General features: G+C 38.8%; 1 long non-coding RNA gene across 2 annotated transcripts; it reads left to right on the top strand.

Annotated features, from left to right (window-relative positions):
* Window positions 1-422: 422 nt before the first annotated feature.
* On the top strand, window positions 423-16,785 carry LOC132664398 (uncharacterized). Of its 2 annotated transcripts, none has more exons than XR_009603654.3 (4): window positions 423-2,110; window positions 6,005-6,050; window positions 7,430-7,474; window positions 16,237-16,785. It is a non-coding gene; the product is annotated as an uncharacterized LOC132664398 (long non-coding RNA). The 2 variants fall into 2 exon arrangements; XR_013553462.2 differs by lacking the exon at window positions 16,237-16,785 and adding an exon at window positions 7,664-8,716.
* The last annotated feature ends 3,530 nt before the right edge of the window (window positions 16,786-20,315 follow it).

The following is a 20,315-nucleotide window of genomic DNA, read 5'->3' on the forward strand; positions in this document are numbered from 1 at the left end:
TATTTTTATACCGGATTTGAAAAATAAACAAATGTATTACAGATAATGAAAGCCAGGTTTTTCAAGGTTAGATAAAGAAATCATAAATAGTACAGGGGTAGGGGTGGGAAAGCTAGAATAAGCCAAGAGGCATTTGATTGGAATCATAAGTATCAATATGGACTCATGTTTTTGTTATGTATGTGTGTGCAGGTTTTCATATGGATAAAGAAATACAGATGTCTATAGGCATGTCTTTGCGTGTATATATATATATATATATATATACACACACACATATATATATGCAACCATTATATACACACATACATATATATATATATATATATATATATATATATATATATGTAGATATGTGTGTGTGTCTGTGTGCATATCTATGTCCAATGGGGGGGGGGGGGTGAAGGAACCAAGGAACCAAACTAGGTTTAGACATGAAAATTCAATGAAATATATAATCCTAGCTTGGATCCTTGTACAAGAAAATCCTCCTTGGAGAAGCGGTTGGTTCCTGGCTTCCAGCAGGGAAAACACAAGATCAGCCTGGATTATCTTTTGGTGCCAAAAATAAATGCTCCAAAAAGGATGGGGACATGTCAAAAGGGCATAGGAATCAACACGAAAGAGCTTTCAACAGCCAAAGCTGAGATTTTTGAGCAGTAAAACAATAATAATGTATTATAACCCATAGAATTAAGTAAATATCCATGAGTTCATACTGATAAATCTAAATAATTGAATAAATAAATAAATGCGAGGGAAAGAATAGCTCTTCCTTTCAAAATAATTTCAACTGATAAATGTAGAAGAATGAGGGAAATAGAAAATTATCATTAGTACACCACAGGAACAATTACTTGCTAAAATTAATAGGCAAAAGTTTGAGGAGAAACTGCTTATTTTCATTGCCTGAAAGAGTCTCCCCCAAGATCTTTATTAGTTACAAAGGGGAAAACAGTAACGTTATAGGGGGGAAACTGCTGACATCACCTGAGCCAAGGTAGCACTGTTAGCAATAGATACATGCAATGTATCTTATTAGTATCATGTATCCCTTGATGTTCTGCACTGAGAAGGATACATCAGTTCTGTGGTATTCTTGCTAAAATACATGACCTTCATCCAGTCATGAGAGGACACATCAAGAAAATCAAACAGAGATAATCTACAAAGTAACTGACCAGGACTCTTTCAAGGTCATAAAAGACAAGGAGTCACAGAACACTTACAGATTGGAGGAGACGAGGGACACAGAAAAACTAAATGCGCTACGGACTAGATCCTGGAGCATTAAAAGGATATCCGTGGAAGAGCTGATGAAATCCAAGTCCGTTCCGTAGTTCAGGTAATACTATTCTACCAATATAAATTTCTTTGTATAATTGTACTACGGTTATCAAAAATGCTAACCTGAGGGGAAACCGGGTGAAAATTATATGGGAACTCTGTGCTAGTTTTGCAACTTTTCTGTAAGTCTAAAATTCTTTCAAAATTAAAAAAAAAAAAAAGTCTAGTCTGATCTAATATTAAACTTCAATCTTTCATGTGATTTAACACTTCTCACCCCCTCACCCCCATTATCACTATGCAGCCTTTGACATCTTCAGAGTGGGAGCTGGGAGAGGGACAAGAGGTAAGAATCAGCAAAGCACTAATCTGATAGGTATGTAGCTCTATGGCTTTAATACTACCTGGGTATAGCAAATGACATCCAAATACTACTTCCTGTCTCATCCATTCCTCACCTGCTTTTGTGCCAATTCCTCCTTGCTGGGGAGCTCGAACTCATTTTCTGGCATGGCTAGATGCAAACTCCAGATAATCAGTGATGGCTGCTCCCCTCAGTGGCTACATCTGACAGTTCATCTCTAGTTTCTTTGAGCTAATGTGGATTTGCTCCTGGCAGGAAACCATTCCCCATGGAGGACTTCTTCCCAAGATGGCTCTTGGCCAGCTCTCTTCCGTTTTCTCGGAGGCATTCACATTGCTGCTCATTCCAAGGTGTAAGAGCAGAAGGACCCCAGAAAGGATTTTGCCTGCTGGACCAGGCCTACATGTTCCAGTGTCCTTCTCTTCTCACCGTGCAACAACATAATACGTTTAAAAGCTGGTAAGAGGTAGTGAGTGGAAATTAATTTTAACATACTTATGGAAAAAAAATGATATTGATCAGCTTGTAGTGTATTGTGCTATTTTGATACACTTGTATCAACAATGAGACTGTATATAGACAGACTTTTATTAAAAAGTTTTGATGTTCTTGCTTTGGGGGATGCAGGAAAGAGGGACTTTTCTAAAAATGCAAATATTTGATGTTTCCAATATAACTGGAAAAAGTGCCACATTTTAGTTTTCTGAACATTGGCTTTTCTAAGAAAGATGGCTGCCCGAACCAATAAAGGATAAATCCCCATGTGACTGAGCTCAGTTGGTGTATTAGTACGAGGGCAAGCAAGACAGAGTGAGAAGAAAGCATTGTACGAGGCTGCGGCGTGGCCAGAGGAGGTGAACTCCTGTGCACATTTGCTTGATCAGAAGACGCTCAGAGTCGGTTCATCTCCTCGCCATCCCTCAATGCATCCCTCAGGCACAGCCCAGTAGTAGCAAGCGTAGTAGGAGCATGATGGCTCCTATCACCTCCTGTCACATCCAGTGAGGCGTCCTGGGCTCTGAGTGTCTCCGGTCTGATAAACAGACTGGACCATGAAGCAAATGAGAGATAAGTGACACTGGTTTTGTGTTTGTTCACGAAACCTGCACTAAATGAGCTACTGCCTCTTGCCTCTGGGCTTTGGGCGCTTCATTCAAGGTGGATGGGATAATAAGAGAGTAAGTTGTTTCCACATTAGGGTCAATTAATCCTTTTCCATGGATTTGGGAAATACTCAGTTTAGTCCATTGTCACAAAGCGAACATACCCATTGAATCAGCAAACAGATCAAGAAACAGAATATCAGCATTCTGTGTGCTTCCCAAAAGCCCCTGGGCATGCACTTCCTTCCAGTTACTATCCCACCGCTCTAGTTTTGCTTGTTTAAGAATTTTGTGTAGAAAGTATGCCCTCTTCTGAATCTGATTTATTTCACTCAGCACAATGTTAACTAATGGTTTCTCTTACATAAATTTTAAGATTACTTACCTATGTCACATGCATACAGGAAAACGTGCAAACTGCACATATAAACTTAAAGGAAAATTATAAAATTAAAAACTCATGTTCTCCCACAGGTTTCCAAAGTCTATTTTTACCAGGATCTTAGAGCTGCCCTGTGAGTTCTTCTTTCAATGCAACCTTCCCTCTCCAAACCGAGTAGCATCAGCAAACCTAGCTGTGTGAGGCAAGGGCAATGTTGGCATCATAATGAAGATTCCCGGGAGAAGATATACTGAGCAGAGTGTCCCTCTCTTGCTTCATCTCACTGGAGGTTTATAAGAGTCCCTTCTGGGGAAATTGGTGGACAGGATGAAGTGAGTTCTGGGACACCCAGGGCTCCCGACAGTCAGGGCCTGTGGCAGGGCTGTGAATGCGCAGGGAAGGTGCTGTCTGACAGGAATGTACCCACATTGTGAGCAGCTCAGTGTTGTCTGCTTCTCCTTTGCCATATCCCGTCTCTCGTGTCCGAGAATAGGACAGAACAGGATACATCTGCAGATGCAGATGAGTGTCTTCAGCTGATCGGGCAGCGAAGAACAGACAATCAGGTGGATACTTCTCCAGTGCATGGTTGAGACATGCCAAGTTCAGGTCTTATTCTAGGCTGGCCAACCCCTGCAGATTCTGTTTTCCAGTTAAATATATCGGAAATGGCAATGATGATCTTGTGAGAACAGCCCTGAGCATGTTGAGTCGCACTGCCCTTCTCTCCCTGCCCTCAATCTTCTCCTGCTAATGGCCTTCTGGATCAATCTAGAGGTTTCTTAAGAAAAGAGTAAGAAAGAAAGAAAGAAAGGAAATGTCCCTTCCTCAAATAAAACTTGGGTGAAGCCCAGTGTAAAAGGCTCTGGCCCTCAAGGGGACAGCAGCACATTAAAGCCACAAGAGACACCGGAACGGTCCATGGGAGTAGTGGTGCCCAAAACCAATCTCCCCTTTTTGCTATTGACCGCTTTTTTCCTCTGGAACTGAACAAATAAAGGCAATGTAAACCTGATTGCTTTATTTTCCCTCTTCAATAATAACGAATTCCTATTTTCTCAATAGGATAGCATTGTAGGATATTATAGAGAAGGAGTGGTTGGAGGAAATTTCAGACAGAGTTGGAAAATAAAGATAAACTCTACTGTGCCTGGGGTTTAAGGCCAAGACAGAATCATCCCTTTGTTTCCTTCTTGTTTGCCTTTAATCCATAATAACACTCGCGGGGTGAGAGATATAAACACAGAGCAGGCTCTCAGAGAATTAGTTCTGTTTGTATGGAGAAATCTGAAAAGCTCCATTCATTTCTAGCAGGAGAACAGCAGAGCCAATGCAAGGAAAGCTTGGCTCTTCCATTTGGAATGTGCAACTCAAGCTTGTTTTCCATTCAGTGCCACAATTGCAAGGGGCCAGAGGGTTTCGGCAAGGTAAATGCACGTCCCGGACCTTGGAAAAGACTCCTGAACTTATCCCAGGCTAAAACAGTAGTAGCAACGTGAACAAGGATTTTGTGTTTTTGTTTTTGTTTTTATTTGTTTTTTGAAGTAGTTTGAAGGTAATGTATTCCCCCACTTAGTGCTGGGAAAGTAGGAAATTAATTCCACTAGTTTCTAGTTTTAGTTGGAGGATGTGGCTTGACTGTACCATCTGCAAGAATATATTTCGTGGAACTGGTGAAGAATGCTAAAAGTTACATGAAAGGGGATTCTCACAGAACAGGTTAAAAAAAGTTAATCGCCAAGTTTAATTAACAATGATATTGAATTAACTAGAACATTCTACTCCTTAGCTATGATAGTTAGTGGGCTATTTATTATATTACTTTGGTCAAATGTAGCTCATACTCAGTTTTGTCATTAAATAGCAAAAGCATTATATCTTGGTAGCTATCATCTTAATTCTAGAGAAAAATAATGCACTTTAAACCACAAGAGGGCAGCAGCATTACTTTCTTAATCAAATGCATCTTTGGAAACTCAATCCTGGGTCTAAAACCATTATTACGGTGTAATAATTACATGCCTTTCTCCAAATGACTATTAATTCTGATGGTATTTCATGAGTAAAGTTATTTTTAAAGTGTCTGTGACTAGGGTTCTTTACAAATGAGAATGCTTTCAAGACAAGCACAATAAGATAATTTTAGCGAGTGAATTAAAGTGCCTCACGAGGGTGAATTTACAAAAGTACTTTAAATTTTGGTTTTAAAAATAGCACCATTAAAATTATGCAGGTATATCTTTTCATAAATATGCAAGGGTATAAAAAGAAAACATGCATATTTGGCAATGGCTAAAGCTTGTCATGGTTTAGTTGTATGTATTTTTATAATTAGACATCTAGAACTAAAATAAGAAAACCAGGTAGCATAAAAATTCACAATGAATAGCCCCAATTTAATGTAAAAAAAATAATTGGGCATTTTTCTGCTGCTGAATCTACTTTTTTTTCCATTTTTAAGATGCAATAAAATTTCAATAATTTTATTTAGCCACCAGGTGGTGCTGTGTATTTAAACAACGAAGTAGATGAAAAGAGAAAATTGAAGATCTGAGAAATATCATACCTCTTTGACACCTATTTACATATTCACCAGATTTTTTGACAAGGATGGAGTTCCTTTGATTTCTGTAAGGGAGGCTTTTGAGAAAATATTTTACAAAAATGCACTGTCTGGAGCAAATAGTTCAGAAAACTACATGAAGTTCAGGAAATTCATTTAATGGTAAAACTGAAACATGGACACTGACCTTTTCACAAACAACAACAAAAAAACAAACAAAAAAACCAAAGAGTCTCTTCTAACGAAATCTCACTCCATGGAAGCTACTTATTTTTGCTCATGAAATTGTTCCTTTTGTTTTTCAGGCAATGAAGAACAATTGCATTTTATTGCCCCTCATATTAGTAAAAGGTAAAAGAGAATTGTCCCTTACACTGAGGAGGGCACCTGTTGGGATGAGCACTGGCTGTTGTATGGAAACCAATTTGACAATAAATTGTATTTAATATAAAAAAATAAATAAACATTTAAAAAATTTTTTTAAAGAATAAAAGGAAGAAAATTGTCCCCTAATTCAGTGAAAGGTGGGGACAGATAACAAATCACCCTTAATCTGTATCATCTGTAGATACTGAAGTAATTAGATATGTAGAGAAGCCAAACTTCACCCGTATTCACTCATTCACCAAAACCAGTTTCATTTAAATTTGGAGGATAAATAACATGAGTATAGGTATCCTGCTGTAGAATAAATAAATTTGGAATGTGTTAGCCATTTTGTAAGAAAATGTGTTTTACAATGACTACTTTTTACATAACCGATCAGATAATGAGAGCATTATTAAGTTTAGTAAGTCTGAATACGGTTGTAAGTTGATCATGCGTTATTGTCTTACTGTATACAGGAAAAGGAACAAGTAACACTGAGTTCTGCAGAGATGGTAGAGTTTTCTTTCTTTCTTTTTTCTCATTTAATCCTCAAAATTACCATCTGAGTTATTATTATCTCCATTGCAAAGAGAACTAGAATTTGAATTGACTTTTGACCCGAAAAGCCACACTTTCTACCAATGTTTATAAAATCATGGAGGACACGGGAGTCCCATCTATGCCCTCTCATGCCATTAGTAGAGATCGCTAAATAATTTTGAACTTCTTTCCCTCTGAACCCAGATGAAGCCTGAGATTCTCTGGTCAGCATTCCAGGTGGCCACTGTCAATCAGTAGTAGACAATCATGATGAAACCTATTTGCCATTCTGGTTTTTTTTTCAGTCCCATTGCTCCTGATTAGAAACTCTCCTTCCTCAAAGTTTATGTTCTAGAAGCAATTGCCAGTCAGGGAATGTTAAGTATTCACAGTAGTTTGAGATATCTGATATGAAGAAATTAAGTCCATACTTGTTTGTAGATGTTCTATTGGCAGTGAGCAAATGCCTGAATCTTTTCTTAAGTTATTTTAGTTCCCTATAAAGGAAGATATAGTCCCTAAAATGTGTTGTTAATGTTTTGATTTTTTTATTATCTAATTAAATGAGATAGTAATAAAATAATAGGTAGCATTTTATGAGTCCTAAACTCTTAGCCTGTGTCATCTACTGTTATAAGTGCTTGTTATGTGTCCTTTTAACAATCCTACAAGGTCTTCATTATTATCATACCCATTTAATAGATAAGGAATTTAAGGCAAAAATTTGCACATCAGTAACCACAAATCCAGGAATTTTGTGACACCTTTGGGTCAATATTTGCAAGAACATGGTCTCAGACACTTTTCTCCATTCGTTTCAGGGTCATTGGCTGATCTTGACTCAATCAAATGAAACAATGTGCCAGGTACTGATTGATTTTTTCTCAGCCACAAACCATCTTTGCTTTGTGATGCTGGGGCTGGAAGTCAGCAGACCACATTTCTGCTGTGCTAGCTGCTCCCTGCTGGGATCCGCCCATGGCGGGGGGGGGGGGGGGGGGGGGGCAGTGAGAGGCTGCAGGAGGAAGAAGGAGGCTTCTTCCTGTCTCGCCTAGGAGTTCCTGTGAGCATCACCCAGGTGACACTTCGCTCAGAAGCAGTGCCTTCCTGTGGCAGCAGCTGAATCCAGTTTGCCAACACTTGCTGTGTCCCAGGGCATGAAGAAGCAGCTTCCTCAGAGATCCCACCACCAGCTGAGCACAAGTGCCCCTTCCTCAGGTGTCTGACTTTTAGCTCTGTGGGGCCCCTTCTCTAGGCTCCTACATTTTAATAATCAACTCCTTTCCTTTGCTCCACCAGCCCTAGGGGTGGTGGCTCTTCCTACAGTCACTGCCTCTGTGAAAGTGTTTTGCTTTCTTAGGTTACCTAGTATTATGTTCTGAGTTGTGTCCCCTCGAAAGATGTTGAGTTTCTAACCGCTACTACTTGTGAATGTGGCCTTATTTGGAAATGGGGTCCGTCAAAACCGAACTCGGCACAATGGTTAAAACAAAGCAGAAAGGTGAGTTTATTGCAAGGATTTCAATGTGCAGGCCAAGAAACTCTAGGCTCCAGGAGCGATGAGTTTCAAGTTGCTCACAGATTAAGGGTTTTTTTTAATGGAAGTTAGAGTCTTTTTTTGCAACCATAACAAGTGGCTTTTTCCCCTGTTTGGGTCAGGGTAGCCGAGTTAGGGGAACAAGAAAGTCCAGAGATGACCTGAATAGACTTGATGTTTGGGGATTCGCTGGCACCCTCTACTAATTTCTGAGAAGAACTGTGCATTCCTACAACTTCTGTTAGGTAAGGTTACGTTTCATTTTCTTTAATTCACCTGCATTGGCTGATTTCGTTTTTTCCCTGACACAGAGACTCCATTTTAGATTTGTTTCTACAGGTCTTCACACGTGGTCAAGAGGAGATCATTAGTGTGGGCCCTGATGCAATATGACTGTGTCCGTATAATAAGGGGAAATGTGGACACAGAAACAGACATGCACACAGAGAGAACACCATGTGAACAGGCAGAGATCAGGGTGATGTATCAGCACACTAAGGAGTGCCAAAGATTGCCAGAAAACTACCAGAAACTAGGATTCTCCCTCACGGATTCTTCTTCACAAATTCTCCCTCGCAGCCCTCAGGAGGAAAAACCCTCCTGACACTTTAATCCTCAAACCTCTAGCCTCTGGAACGAGGAGACGATACATTTATGGTGCTCAAGCCATCCGGCCTGTGGTATTTTCTTACGACAGCTCCAGGAAACAAAGATAGCTAGTTAATATTTTTTCCCCAATTAATGATTTTTTTGGATGAAATTCTCTCTGTTAAAATAACTGGCATGACTTATCTCTCCTGACCAGGTTCTGAGTGATGTGATAAATACAGAGAAATCTAGAATCTGCTTTTATTGTGGTAACTTTCAAGGTCATTGTCCTCATAGCGCTGCTGTGTGATCATTACTTAGCTTTAGCAGGTGTATTAGCTTGCTAGGGCTGCCGTAGTTAGTACCACAGACAGGAGTGGCTCAAATAATGGAAATGTATTTTCTTACAGTTCTGAAGGCTAGAAGTCTGAGATCAAAATATCAGCAAGGTTGGTTTCTTCTGAGGTCTCTCTCCTTGGCTGGTAGATGGCCATCTTCCCCCTGGGTCCTCACATGGTCTTTCCTCTGTGCGTATCTCTCCCAATCTCCTCTTCCTAAAAGGACACCAGTCATATTGGATTAGGGCCCACCCATATGACCTCATTTTAACTTAATCACCTCTTTAAAGGTGCTGTCTCCAAATACAGTAAAACCTTGCTTTAGGAGCATAACTCATTCCAGAAATATGCTTGGAATCCAAAGCACCCGTATATCAAAGCGTATTTCAAGAACCATTGGCTCAGTTGTGATCACATGACATTTGGCAACTTCTCGTTGCAAGTCATCACTCATTTATCAAGTTAAAATTTATTAGAAATGTTTGCTCGTCTTGCAGAATACTCGCAGAACAAGTTACTCACAATCCAAGGTTTTACCTGTACAGCCATATACTGAGATCCTGGTGGTTAGGATTTTACCCTATGAATTTTGGGGAAGACACAAACCCATAACAGAAGGAATTTTTGATCAAGAAAAGGTTTGTGACTCAGGGGTAGCATTTTCTCCTTTTGACAGCTCTGAGGAAGGCTGCATGGTGGACCTTCAGAGACATCTCTTGTAGAAGCTCACAAATCATCCTTTCAGTAATTTAGTTCAGGATATTGCTCAAGGTCAAACTCAAGCTCCCTGGTGTATGGAACGTCCTTTCCCTCTCCGCTTGAAAAATCAAAACTCTCTTTTCCAAATTTTGGTATCTCTCCCAGTCTCCAACACTGCTCAGAGTCCCAGAAAATAGACTGGAAGCCAGTCCACAGGCTCTGCTGTGACTGGTGAGTAAATTAAGCAAGGTTTGCTTAACAGGTGCATCCAGATCACGTGTTAATCCATCTCCCTCTGTATGAGCTTCTCTCAGCACAGATGTTAGTTTGGCCTCATCTTTACTATTTATTTTATTTATCTATGGTCTAGGGGAGAAGACGGATGCTATTTCAATTTACTGAATATTGTCCTACCGGCCATGACATATTGGTCATAATTTACATGAATGTTTCATGAACAATCAACACATACGTAATTAAATACAAAGTTTGCTGAGAACTTGGATTTACAAAACCGAGCCTACCAAATCAGGTTATTAAAACAGTCCGACAGAACTAACAACAGTTTTAAGTGGAGATATGAGTTTTTGTCATCCTTCAAGCCATGAAGGCTCTAAGTACACTCAGATGTCCTCATCGAAGCTTTCCCATGCAGTCTAAGTCTGGATTAAATCCCTTCTTGTCCAGTTCCTCTATTGCATTTTATCCCTCCAGTGTGCCACTAGCCAAAATCTGCCCTGTCATACCATGTTTCTGTGGTGCATTCACGGGAGATCAGGGGCCACGGGTTATTGCAATTATATGCTGCCGGTTCCTCAATACGTGCCTTGTGTAGAGTTGCACTCAAGAAATGCATACAAAAGTCTTTTTTAAAATGTTTGTTTTTGAGAGAGTGAGCATGGGCAGGGGAGGGGTGGAGAGAGCGCGGGACAGAGGATCCAAAGCTGGCTCTGCGCTGACAGTGGCAAACCCAATTTGGGGCTCGAATTCATGAACCCTGAGATCATGACCTGAGCTGACGTCCCACGCTCAATCTTCTGAGCCACCCACATGCCTCATAGGAGACTCTTAAATACAGAGAACAAACTGAGGGTTGCTGGAGGGGTGCTGGGTGGGGAATGGGCTAAATGGGTGATGGGCATTAAGGAGGGCACTTGTTGGGATGAGCACTGATTGTTATATGTAAGTGATGAATCACTAAATTCTACTCCTGAAACCGTTATTACACTATATGTTAACTAACTTGGATTTAAACTTAAAAAAGGGGCACCTGGATGTCTCAGTCAGCTGAGCCTTAGACTTCAACTCAGGTCATGATCATGGTTCATGAGTTGGAGACCTGCTTTGGGCTCGCTGCTGTCAGCCTAGAACCCACTTTGATCCTCAGTGCCCCTCCCTCACTCTCACGCTCTCAAAAATAAACATTTAAATAAATAAATAAATAAATAAATAACTGTTAAAAAAATAAATGTTTAAAAAAATAATTTAAAAAACAAAATATCCCCTACTTATATGCAAATAATTGAATATTTTGTTAGTTGGATAAAATCGTTGCCAAAGGTGAAAAAAAGAAAAAGAAATGCTAATTGAAATCAATTAGATCATAGAGTTTCCTTGGACACCAACTAAGAACAAATACAGCTTGCTTTGTTAATAATTTAGAACTAAAGACTTAGATAATATAGGTACATTTATTCTACTTTACAAAACAGCTGTAGTTAGACCAGATGGCTCTTTTTTTTTTTTAAACTCTGTGACAACTCATATTTCTAAGTTTTATAGAAATTAAATTTCAATAAATTAAGCTAAAGTTCCTCAGTAAGTATTATTTAATGGAGGATGTAGTGGATCCTTTTGTACACGAAGTACCTGGTTATGGGCATAATTACCTTCTGTATAGCTTTTTCTAGCATTTCTCTTCACATATATTTGAAATAATTTATATTGTCTCCTATTCTTTTAAGGACTTGACTGCAGTGTAGATCTTATTTTTAGAGCGGCAGGTAATTGACACATTGAGACTCTCAATTTGATGAAATTCTGTCCTTTAAAAACTAACAATCATAATGATCATAATATGTATGAGTCTCTACTTAGTCAAGCACTTTACAAACAACAAATGATTCTATAGAATTCTGGATACCAACGAAGGCTTAGAACCTGGCAATCAGTTCTTGGTCAGCCGCTTATTAGTTGTAAACTTGGGCAAATAACGTATTGTGGATAGTTTTCACATATAACAATGGAATGGCACCAGCTTCACAGGGTAACTGAGAGGACCAAGTGAGATGATGTATATAAGTATGCTTTGTAAATTTAAAGTTGTATGTAAACATTAATTGTTGCCGTTATTTATCAAAGAACACATTTGTGTGTGTCCTCCCTCTGGTCTCGTGATTACTACAAAAATGCCAATAAACAATCTTCTTCAATTTCTTAGTTATTAATATTAACTCTGGTACCTCAATACATAGATGAAATGCCTGTGAGACTTAGTGCATAGAGATGAAAAGATCTCAAGAGGTTGAAAGACTTCAGAAACAGTCCACAGCTTATAATTCTTATAATTCTTATAGTTCTGTATGGTCAATATGACTTATTTACACAATAAGTGATTGTACATTGCTATATGCTTAACCCATGTGTTCCAGACTTCTAACACAAACATGTTACTTGTTTTCTATTTTCTATGCTGCCACAGGCAACAATTTTGCTAAGCTCTCTAACAGTGCACAACCAGAATCTTCTTTCCTCCAATGTCCAATAACTTTCTTCTGTCTGCCCAGTCTTTATAACTGTCTCCTTGAGGTGTTTTCAGCTGTAACTAACAGTCTCCTTAAGGCCCATTCAGATCCCACCTAACCCAGTCTTAAAGCCAATGCCATGTTTTTTGTTTTGTTGTTGTTGTTGTTGTTTTGTTTTGTTTTTGTTTTTGTCATGGAGTCTCCCTACTCCCAGGTTTCACATTTCTGAACCACTTACTGTTACATAACTGCCCCAAAGCACATTGGTTTCACAGGCTTAAAACAACTGCTTTATTATATCCACGTATTTGGTGGGAAAAGGAATTCAGATAGAGCACAATAGGGATGGAGGGATGACTCCTCTCTGCTTCATGATGCCTGGGGCCTCATCTTCAAAGACTTATACATTGAGGGTTCTTAATGATTGGGTAGTAGAATCATCTGGAAGGATATCCATTGACATATTCCATGGTGGTTGCTGATTATTGGCTGAGTTCTCAGCTGGAGACCAATGACAGGCAAGAACAGTTGATCCTACAGTGCACATATGGTACATCATTCTCTTTGTATCCAGTGAGCTCCACGTGCTTCAGCAGCCACTCCATTATAGAAGAGCTCCTGTGATCAGCTTTAGCCAGGAAGTAGCAGCGAGAGGAGTTCAGCTAATCAGGGGAACATTTTTTCCTTAATTTATATTATTATCCTTTTTAAAAAGCCACTAGTCTACAAAATCTAAGATTTTATTATGTCAGATTTAAATGTGGTTGAATATAAGAAGTTTGACATGTGCCTAATTCTTGCCAATTCTCATTTGTGTCATGTATATAGTTCATTTATTTTTTCAATCCTATAAGAAGAGCTTCTCCCTCTTCCTAAATAGCCCATCTTTAAGGGAAGATGTTGAATTTCAGGGAGATTAAATAACTTGTCTATAGCCACGTAATAATTGGTCTACTCAAGATCCTCAGCTACATCTGTCATCATTTTTTTTGTATTATGTGAGAGATTTATTTATCTTCGACAATATTTTTTTTTCCATTTCTACTGTAATAGTTACCCTTCTTTGGTTTATCATTTTTATTGACAACTAGATAGCAGACTAATGACCTGGGTGGTCAGTACATGCTATTATTATTTATTCATCGGTGTGATGCTGTCACAGAAGACAGTGAGAGACTGATGAGAACTGACCCTGCCTCTCTCCTCAGATTTAATTGTACTTGGATTGTATTTAAAAAAGTAGCACTATGAGAGATTTAGGGCTCACAATGTTTGAAAGGAAGCAGTAAAGAAAATGGTAGGTAGGTATTTTGCTTATTAAATGTTACATTCAAGATAATTTCCTATTGATACTTGTTGACATTCTCAGAACAGTTCTTGAAAAAATAAAAGATGTTTGAGAAAATTTGGAAATCAAGAGAAGGAATGGATTTATCGGGATAAGATTCTGTAGATTTAATGGACTATATGATTTTGTAGCATGTAAGCAGGTATTTAATATACCTTTTCACAAAGTTAAGGGTCTAAAACATCCTCGATGTATGGATGTGTAATTTGGAAGAGACAATACTAAGAATTTTGAATGCTTTTCTAAGGACAGTGGGAAGCTAAGGATTTTAAACAGGGCAAAAACATCATAATTTTTTAAAAGAGAATTCTGATCGGGTAGAGAATGAAGTGAATAAGGTAGGGATAGAGTGGACAAAAAGGGGAAATCAAATGTGGGATCATCCATAGTGGTCTAGATGAGCAGTACTGTGGCTTGGATATAGGTGATGGCAAAGGGTCAAAGGAGATAGAAATAATTTGCAGAATCAATAGTACTTGGTGATCGATTAGAAATATAGTATGAGAGGGGCGCCTGGGTGGCGCAGTCGGTTAAGCGTCCGACTTCAGCCAGGTCACGATCTCGCGGTCCGTGAGTTCGAGCCCCGCGTCAGGCTCCGGGCTGATGGCTCGGAGCCTGGAGCCTGTTTCCGATTCTGTGTCTCCCTCTCTCTCTGCCCCTCCCCCGTTCATGCTCTGTCTCTCTCTGTCCCAAAAATAAATAAAAAAAAAACGTTGAAAAAAAAAAAAAAAAAAGAAATATAGTATGAGAAAAGCAGGTGTCAGGAACAACTCCACGGTTTCAGACATGTGCAACTGGGCACAAGGTGGTGCCATTTACTAAAATAGAGATTGTAAGGAGAAGAACAAGTTCGGATGCTAGTAGTCAATATCATGAGTTCAATTTTAGGTATATAAAGTATAAGATGCCCATGAGGCATGCATTATTTGCAGGAATTTATAACAGTTCAGATTGCACCAGACGTATCTATCTTCTTCTATTCTCCATTGAGCATTGATCTTCAATATGTCATGCTGGCTTATAACCTACATGAATCCATGCTGTATTACTCTTTGCTTTAATAGGTCAAAGCATGAAAATATCAGTGTATATTCCTATGAAAAGCAAAGTGCTGAGCCTGGTAATGTTGAGAGAGTGGTATAGGCTGGAATTCTGAGTCAAGAAATAATCCAAGTTCACTTTCCTAAGATCTAGAGGTGAATCATTAACAGGTTAGCCTTCTAGCCAAGCTTAATAAGGGGGAGACTATTCGGAAAAAATGGCTGGGATGGGTTACTGGCTTCAGGACCCCAACAGCTAGGAGGACAGGAGTAAGAGATGTTCCTCTGCTTAACAATAATTCCTCAATGTATTCCTGTGTGACAGAACTGCCACCACTGTGGCTAATAGCTTTCTTTCTTCCCCTCACATTTCTTCTTTGTCTCAAAGCCTTCTGATGGCTTTCTTTCTCATTCAGAGGAAAGGCCAGTTTCTTTCCATGACCGAAAGATCCCATGGAGTCTGACCCTTGCTGTCCATCCACTACTATGCCCCACTGTAGTTGCTTTCATTCAGTTCACTACATGAACATGAACTTCCTTGATTTCCTCAAGTTAGCCAAGCCTGCACCTGTTTCAGGACCTTTGTATTTGCTGTTTCTTCTGCCTAGTGCACAATTCCCCTTGTGCATGGCTGCCTCTTGCACCTTCACTCAATGTCCCTCATGAGATAGGGCTTTCCCGATCATCTGTGTAAATTAGTGCCTTTCCTCTATACTCTATACCCTTGTCTGCTTATCTTCATATCACTTATCACTACCTGATGTGTATTTACTTATTTGATTTTTGCCCCTCCTCCCCACCACCCCGTAAAGAATGTAAGCTCCTTTAGGGAAAGGATTTGTTTTGTTCACCACTGTATTTCCTGTTCATAGAACAAATCCTAGCACAAAGTAGGTGCCCCCAAAATATTCACTGAATGAGTTTTTAAATAAGTATTGGATGAGTGGATTGCTGGAAACTGCAAAGATGTGCCAAGGAACCTAAAGACCACTGCCTGCCCATTCTGATTATTAGAATTCTAATACTGTGTCAAAATTGCCATGTAGAAGTTTCATTCCGGGGCCCGAAGTTTCATTGATTGATTGATTTTTTTTTTTTATGTCATTGCAAAAGTTGATGAGTTGGCTCTGAACCAATAGGCATACTTACTATTTTTTAAGTAGCCCATTGATTCTCTCTTTGTGTTCTTGGTGTTCCTGCCCCATTACTCTATCAACACTGGCCTGTAAGTAAAAAATCCACCAATTTAAAGAAAAGGGTCAATAGATTTGTTATTTCCATATAACAACCAGCAGATGGCGCTATTGTAACAGCATCTTGATTCTCGTTTTCAGCTTGTCCAGAGAAGAAGAATGTCAGATAAATGCCAACATTTTCCGTAAGTGGAAATTTCCGGATTTTAGCCGGTTTAGTGCCAAGGTAAGGAACATCGTCGTGCTATTTCTGGTACATAGTGACAACTGCTTAGTGTGTAGGTCTCACATGAGCCCAGAGCAAGTTTCTCATTTTCTCAAATGTTGTGGAATTGACTACTCAAGGCCCATCACTCATGAGCTTAAGGAAATGCGAATTGTAGTTTCAGCTCCTACCTGTTTCACTCTTTAGATGCGGTCTTCATCCTTAAATAATGTCTGCTTGGGTGGTCATTTGAGCTGCTTCGATGTTAAAACCTGTAATTTATGCCCCTCTGTTGAGATTCTTTTAGGCAAAATCAGAATCTAAAAGTAACTATGAGGCATCTGGGTGGCTCAGGTCATGATCTCATGGTTGGTGGGTTGGAGCCCCTATCAGGCTCTCTGCTGTTAGCCATGAGCCCACTTCAGATCCTCTGTGTGCCTCCCTTTCTGTCCCTCCCCCCTCCCCCCAAATATAAATAAACATTAAAAAAGGATCTAAAAATAACTAAAAGTAGAAGATATTTGTCAAATTTGCATTGGAATACAGAGACTGTGGAGCATGAGAGAATACATCATCTCTTAAGATAGACAAAATGAAATTTTTATTCTGACTTCATTGTTTTCTGACTATTTGACTTTGGGCACAATACTTAGCTTCTCCGGCTCTCAATTTCTTCATTTATAAAATGTCAATAAAGAAACCCATATTTCAGAGTGGTTGCAAGCATTAATACTCAGGGAACCATTACCACATTCATTTTTTATTTGTTTTTGTTTGTTTTTAACAAATGTGTGTTATATAGAGCATTGTATATTACCCCAGGAGCCCCAAACTCCCATTAGAACAACATATATTTGAGAAGTCCGTGTGTTGGGAACATTTTATGAGGGATCTGATAGATGTAATTTGGTTGGGTGTAGACGAGAGGAATTGTTGTTTTAAACAGAAGGGTCTGGTCGAGGGGAAAAAAAGAGATACGAATGAGTAAGACCCGCTTGCTTGTTAGTAGCAGCTCCATGCTATGACTAGGGCAATATCTAAATTACTGTGGCCACTCTGGCAAACCACCTGTCTAGATAGACCAAGGACTCAAAAAAAAAAAAAAAAAAGAAAAGAAAAGAAAGAAAAAGAAAATGACCAAAAGGACTTGGGAGTCACCAAAAGATATCACAGAGTTCACACACTTCATTGATGGGAATCCCCATGGCATTGTACTAAATGATCTGGTTTATGAACTCCAAAACTATGACATGCAATCAAGAATGAAGGGACAAGAATGAAAGGATAGAAGCTCCTAGAGATAGATATCGTAATGAAACAGAAGAAAAGTGCTCTCAACCTGAGACTGAGGAAGAAAACAGAAATAAAGTCTAAAAATTAGTGGCAACAGGGGCACCCTGGGTGGCTCAGGCGGTCAAGTGTCCGGCTTCAGCTCATGTCATGATCCCACCGTTTGTGAGTTCGGGCCCCGCCTTAGGCTCTCTGCTGTCAGCACAGAGACTGCTTCACATCTTCTGTCCCCCTCTCTCTCCTCTCCTCCCTCTCCTGTTTGTTCTCTCTCTCTACACGCCCCCCAAATACAAAAAAAAAAAAAGTAAAAGAAATAAAAATAAAAATTAGTGGCAGGAAACCTCAAATCCTGTGCTCCAGGGCTGTTTAAGTACTGCCTGTTGGATTCGCCCTGAGAGCCTCATTGTATAACAAACAGCACAACACAACCACTGGTGTGCAGAGGGATGCCCCCAGTTTGAGTAGTGTGTGTGTAGTTTGGAACAATGTTTAGGGTTTTTAGTGGTAAGCATCATTTATTTGATAACTCAGCTTAATGAAACATATTAATTTTCTCCTGATTCTGAATTTTAAATGGTTTCTGATTTTTAGAAATAATCCTTGCAGAAAGATGCCATAAATTTTTAATTAATAGCTTTAAACCTTCTGATTCATTCATGTTTATGTTAATCTAATGTTTACTGTTATTTTATATGTGAGACACTGTCGGAATGTACCAAGAGGTCTGATCTCTCCTTATTTTTAACAATCCTTTTTCCTTGAGAAGAAAAATGATATCCATGTAGATACAATTTATGCACTTTTCTGCACTTTGGGACAACTACTTAGAGCAAGCCAAAAGAGCACAAAGTAACTAACAAATCCCATTGTCCCTAACCGTCTCTTTCATAATTGATACAACAAATGAGAAAATGTAAGTGTAACATATTGTGAAGCTGAGCTTATAAGAAATACAAAAAGAGATGAAGGAAATATTTACCCAATGAAAACAAATATGCAAACAAGTATTTTTTAAGTGGCTATTATCAAAGGTAGGTGATAAATAAACTTTTTAATAAAAGTATATGAAAATGCTAATCCTTTTTAATGGATTCAAACTTACTGTTTCCAGTATTTGTAATACATCACCATAAATGAATTACAATATCCAAGGCTAAATTCATCTCATTGGAAACAAGAAGAGTTCTGTTTAGATGACACATGAAAAGATCAATCCAAATTCAGCCTGAGAGTTTTTTCTTCATTGTTTCTATGCTTAATGGTGATTCTTAAAATGTGGAGAATTGAGAACAGACTCAATTATCAATTTTGAGAAATACATTTGTCACTGCCTATCCTCTCCTTTGTTGACTTTCACTTGCATCAAAATGTTTTTGTGGCTAGAGCAGAGCTGAGATCTGTAAGCCTCAATAGAATATATATATATATATTTTTTTTTTTTTTTTCAAAGTTTATTTTGAGAGAGAGAGAGAGACAGAGACAGAGAGAGAGAGAATGAGTAGGGGAGGGGCAGACAGAAAGGGAGAGAGAGAATTACAAGCAGGCTCTGCGCTCAGTGCAGAGCTCCATGCTGGGCTCTATCTCACAACCGTGAGATCATGACCTGAGCCAAAATCAAGAGTCGGTCACTTAACCAACTGAGCTACCCAGGGCACCCTTCAAAATATACAGGGGAATTAGGTTACTAAGTCAATGAGCACTTTATGAACATAGAATCTAATAGACTCTACATCAATTTGCTCAATGGTATTTGTACATATCCCACACACCACAATCTTGTCTTGACATGTATGTGAGAAGCTAATGCCATTGCATTAGCTTCTGGATATATATCCAGATATATAGATATTCCATTAATGTCCCCAACAATCTCAGGTATTGCAATCATCTTTTTATGGATGATTAAACTATCATTCAAACAATTTAAGTGACTTTTCCCAGCTTACCCAGTTGGTAAATGGCCAAAGTGGGATTTAAATTCTTTTGAATGATTTCAGGCTCATGCACTTTCTACAAGTATATTTGATTCCTTGTAATACCAAATTTGTAAATTGAACTTGAATATAGTAAAGCTCTACTATGTTTAAGTATGACCTTCTGTGACCTGCATCAACCCTAGGGAGAAGCTAAGTAGATAGTTTACCTTTCTACATTTCTTTCCAACATATCCCTCATCTTGCTGCCCACACAGATATTTAGTTAATAATTCCTGTTTCCATCTAGTTGCCGATTTCCCTACCTCTATCCCTTCCTCTTTTGTATTTGTTTCTTTAACACATCCATTCATTTTTTAAATTGCCTGTAAGTGCTCTTTTGTTAAAAATCAACTTTATTTTTTTTAGAGCAGTTTTAGGTTCACAGAAAAATTGAGTAAAGTATACAGAGATCTCCTGCCTTCACTCATGCATAGCCTCCCTCATTATCAAAATTCCACACCAGAATATACATTTGCTATAATTGATGAGCTGACATCGACACATCATTATCGCCCAAAGTCTACAATTTACTTTAGGGTTCTCTCTTGGTGTTGTATATCCTATGAGCTTGGACAAATGTATAATGACATGTATCTACTATCATATTATCACATGGAGTATTTTCGTTGGCTTAAAAATCCACTGTATTCCACATATCCATTCTTCTTCTCTCTCACCTCTAACCCCTGGTAACCAACTGACCTTTCTACTGTCTCCATAGTCTTGCCTTTTCCAGAATGTCATGTATC

This window comes from Panthera onca, chromosome F2 (assembly GCF_046562875.1).
Source record: "Panthera onca isolate mPanOnc1 chromosome F2, mPanOnc1 haplotype 2, whole genome shotgun sequence".
In the NCBI taxonomy this organism is placed as follows: Eukaryota; Metazoa; Chordata; class Mammalia; order Carnivora; family Felidae; genus Panthera; species Panthera onca.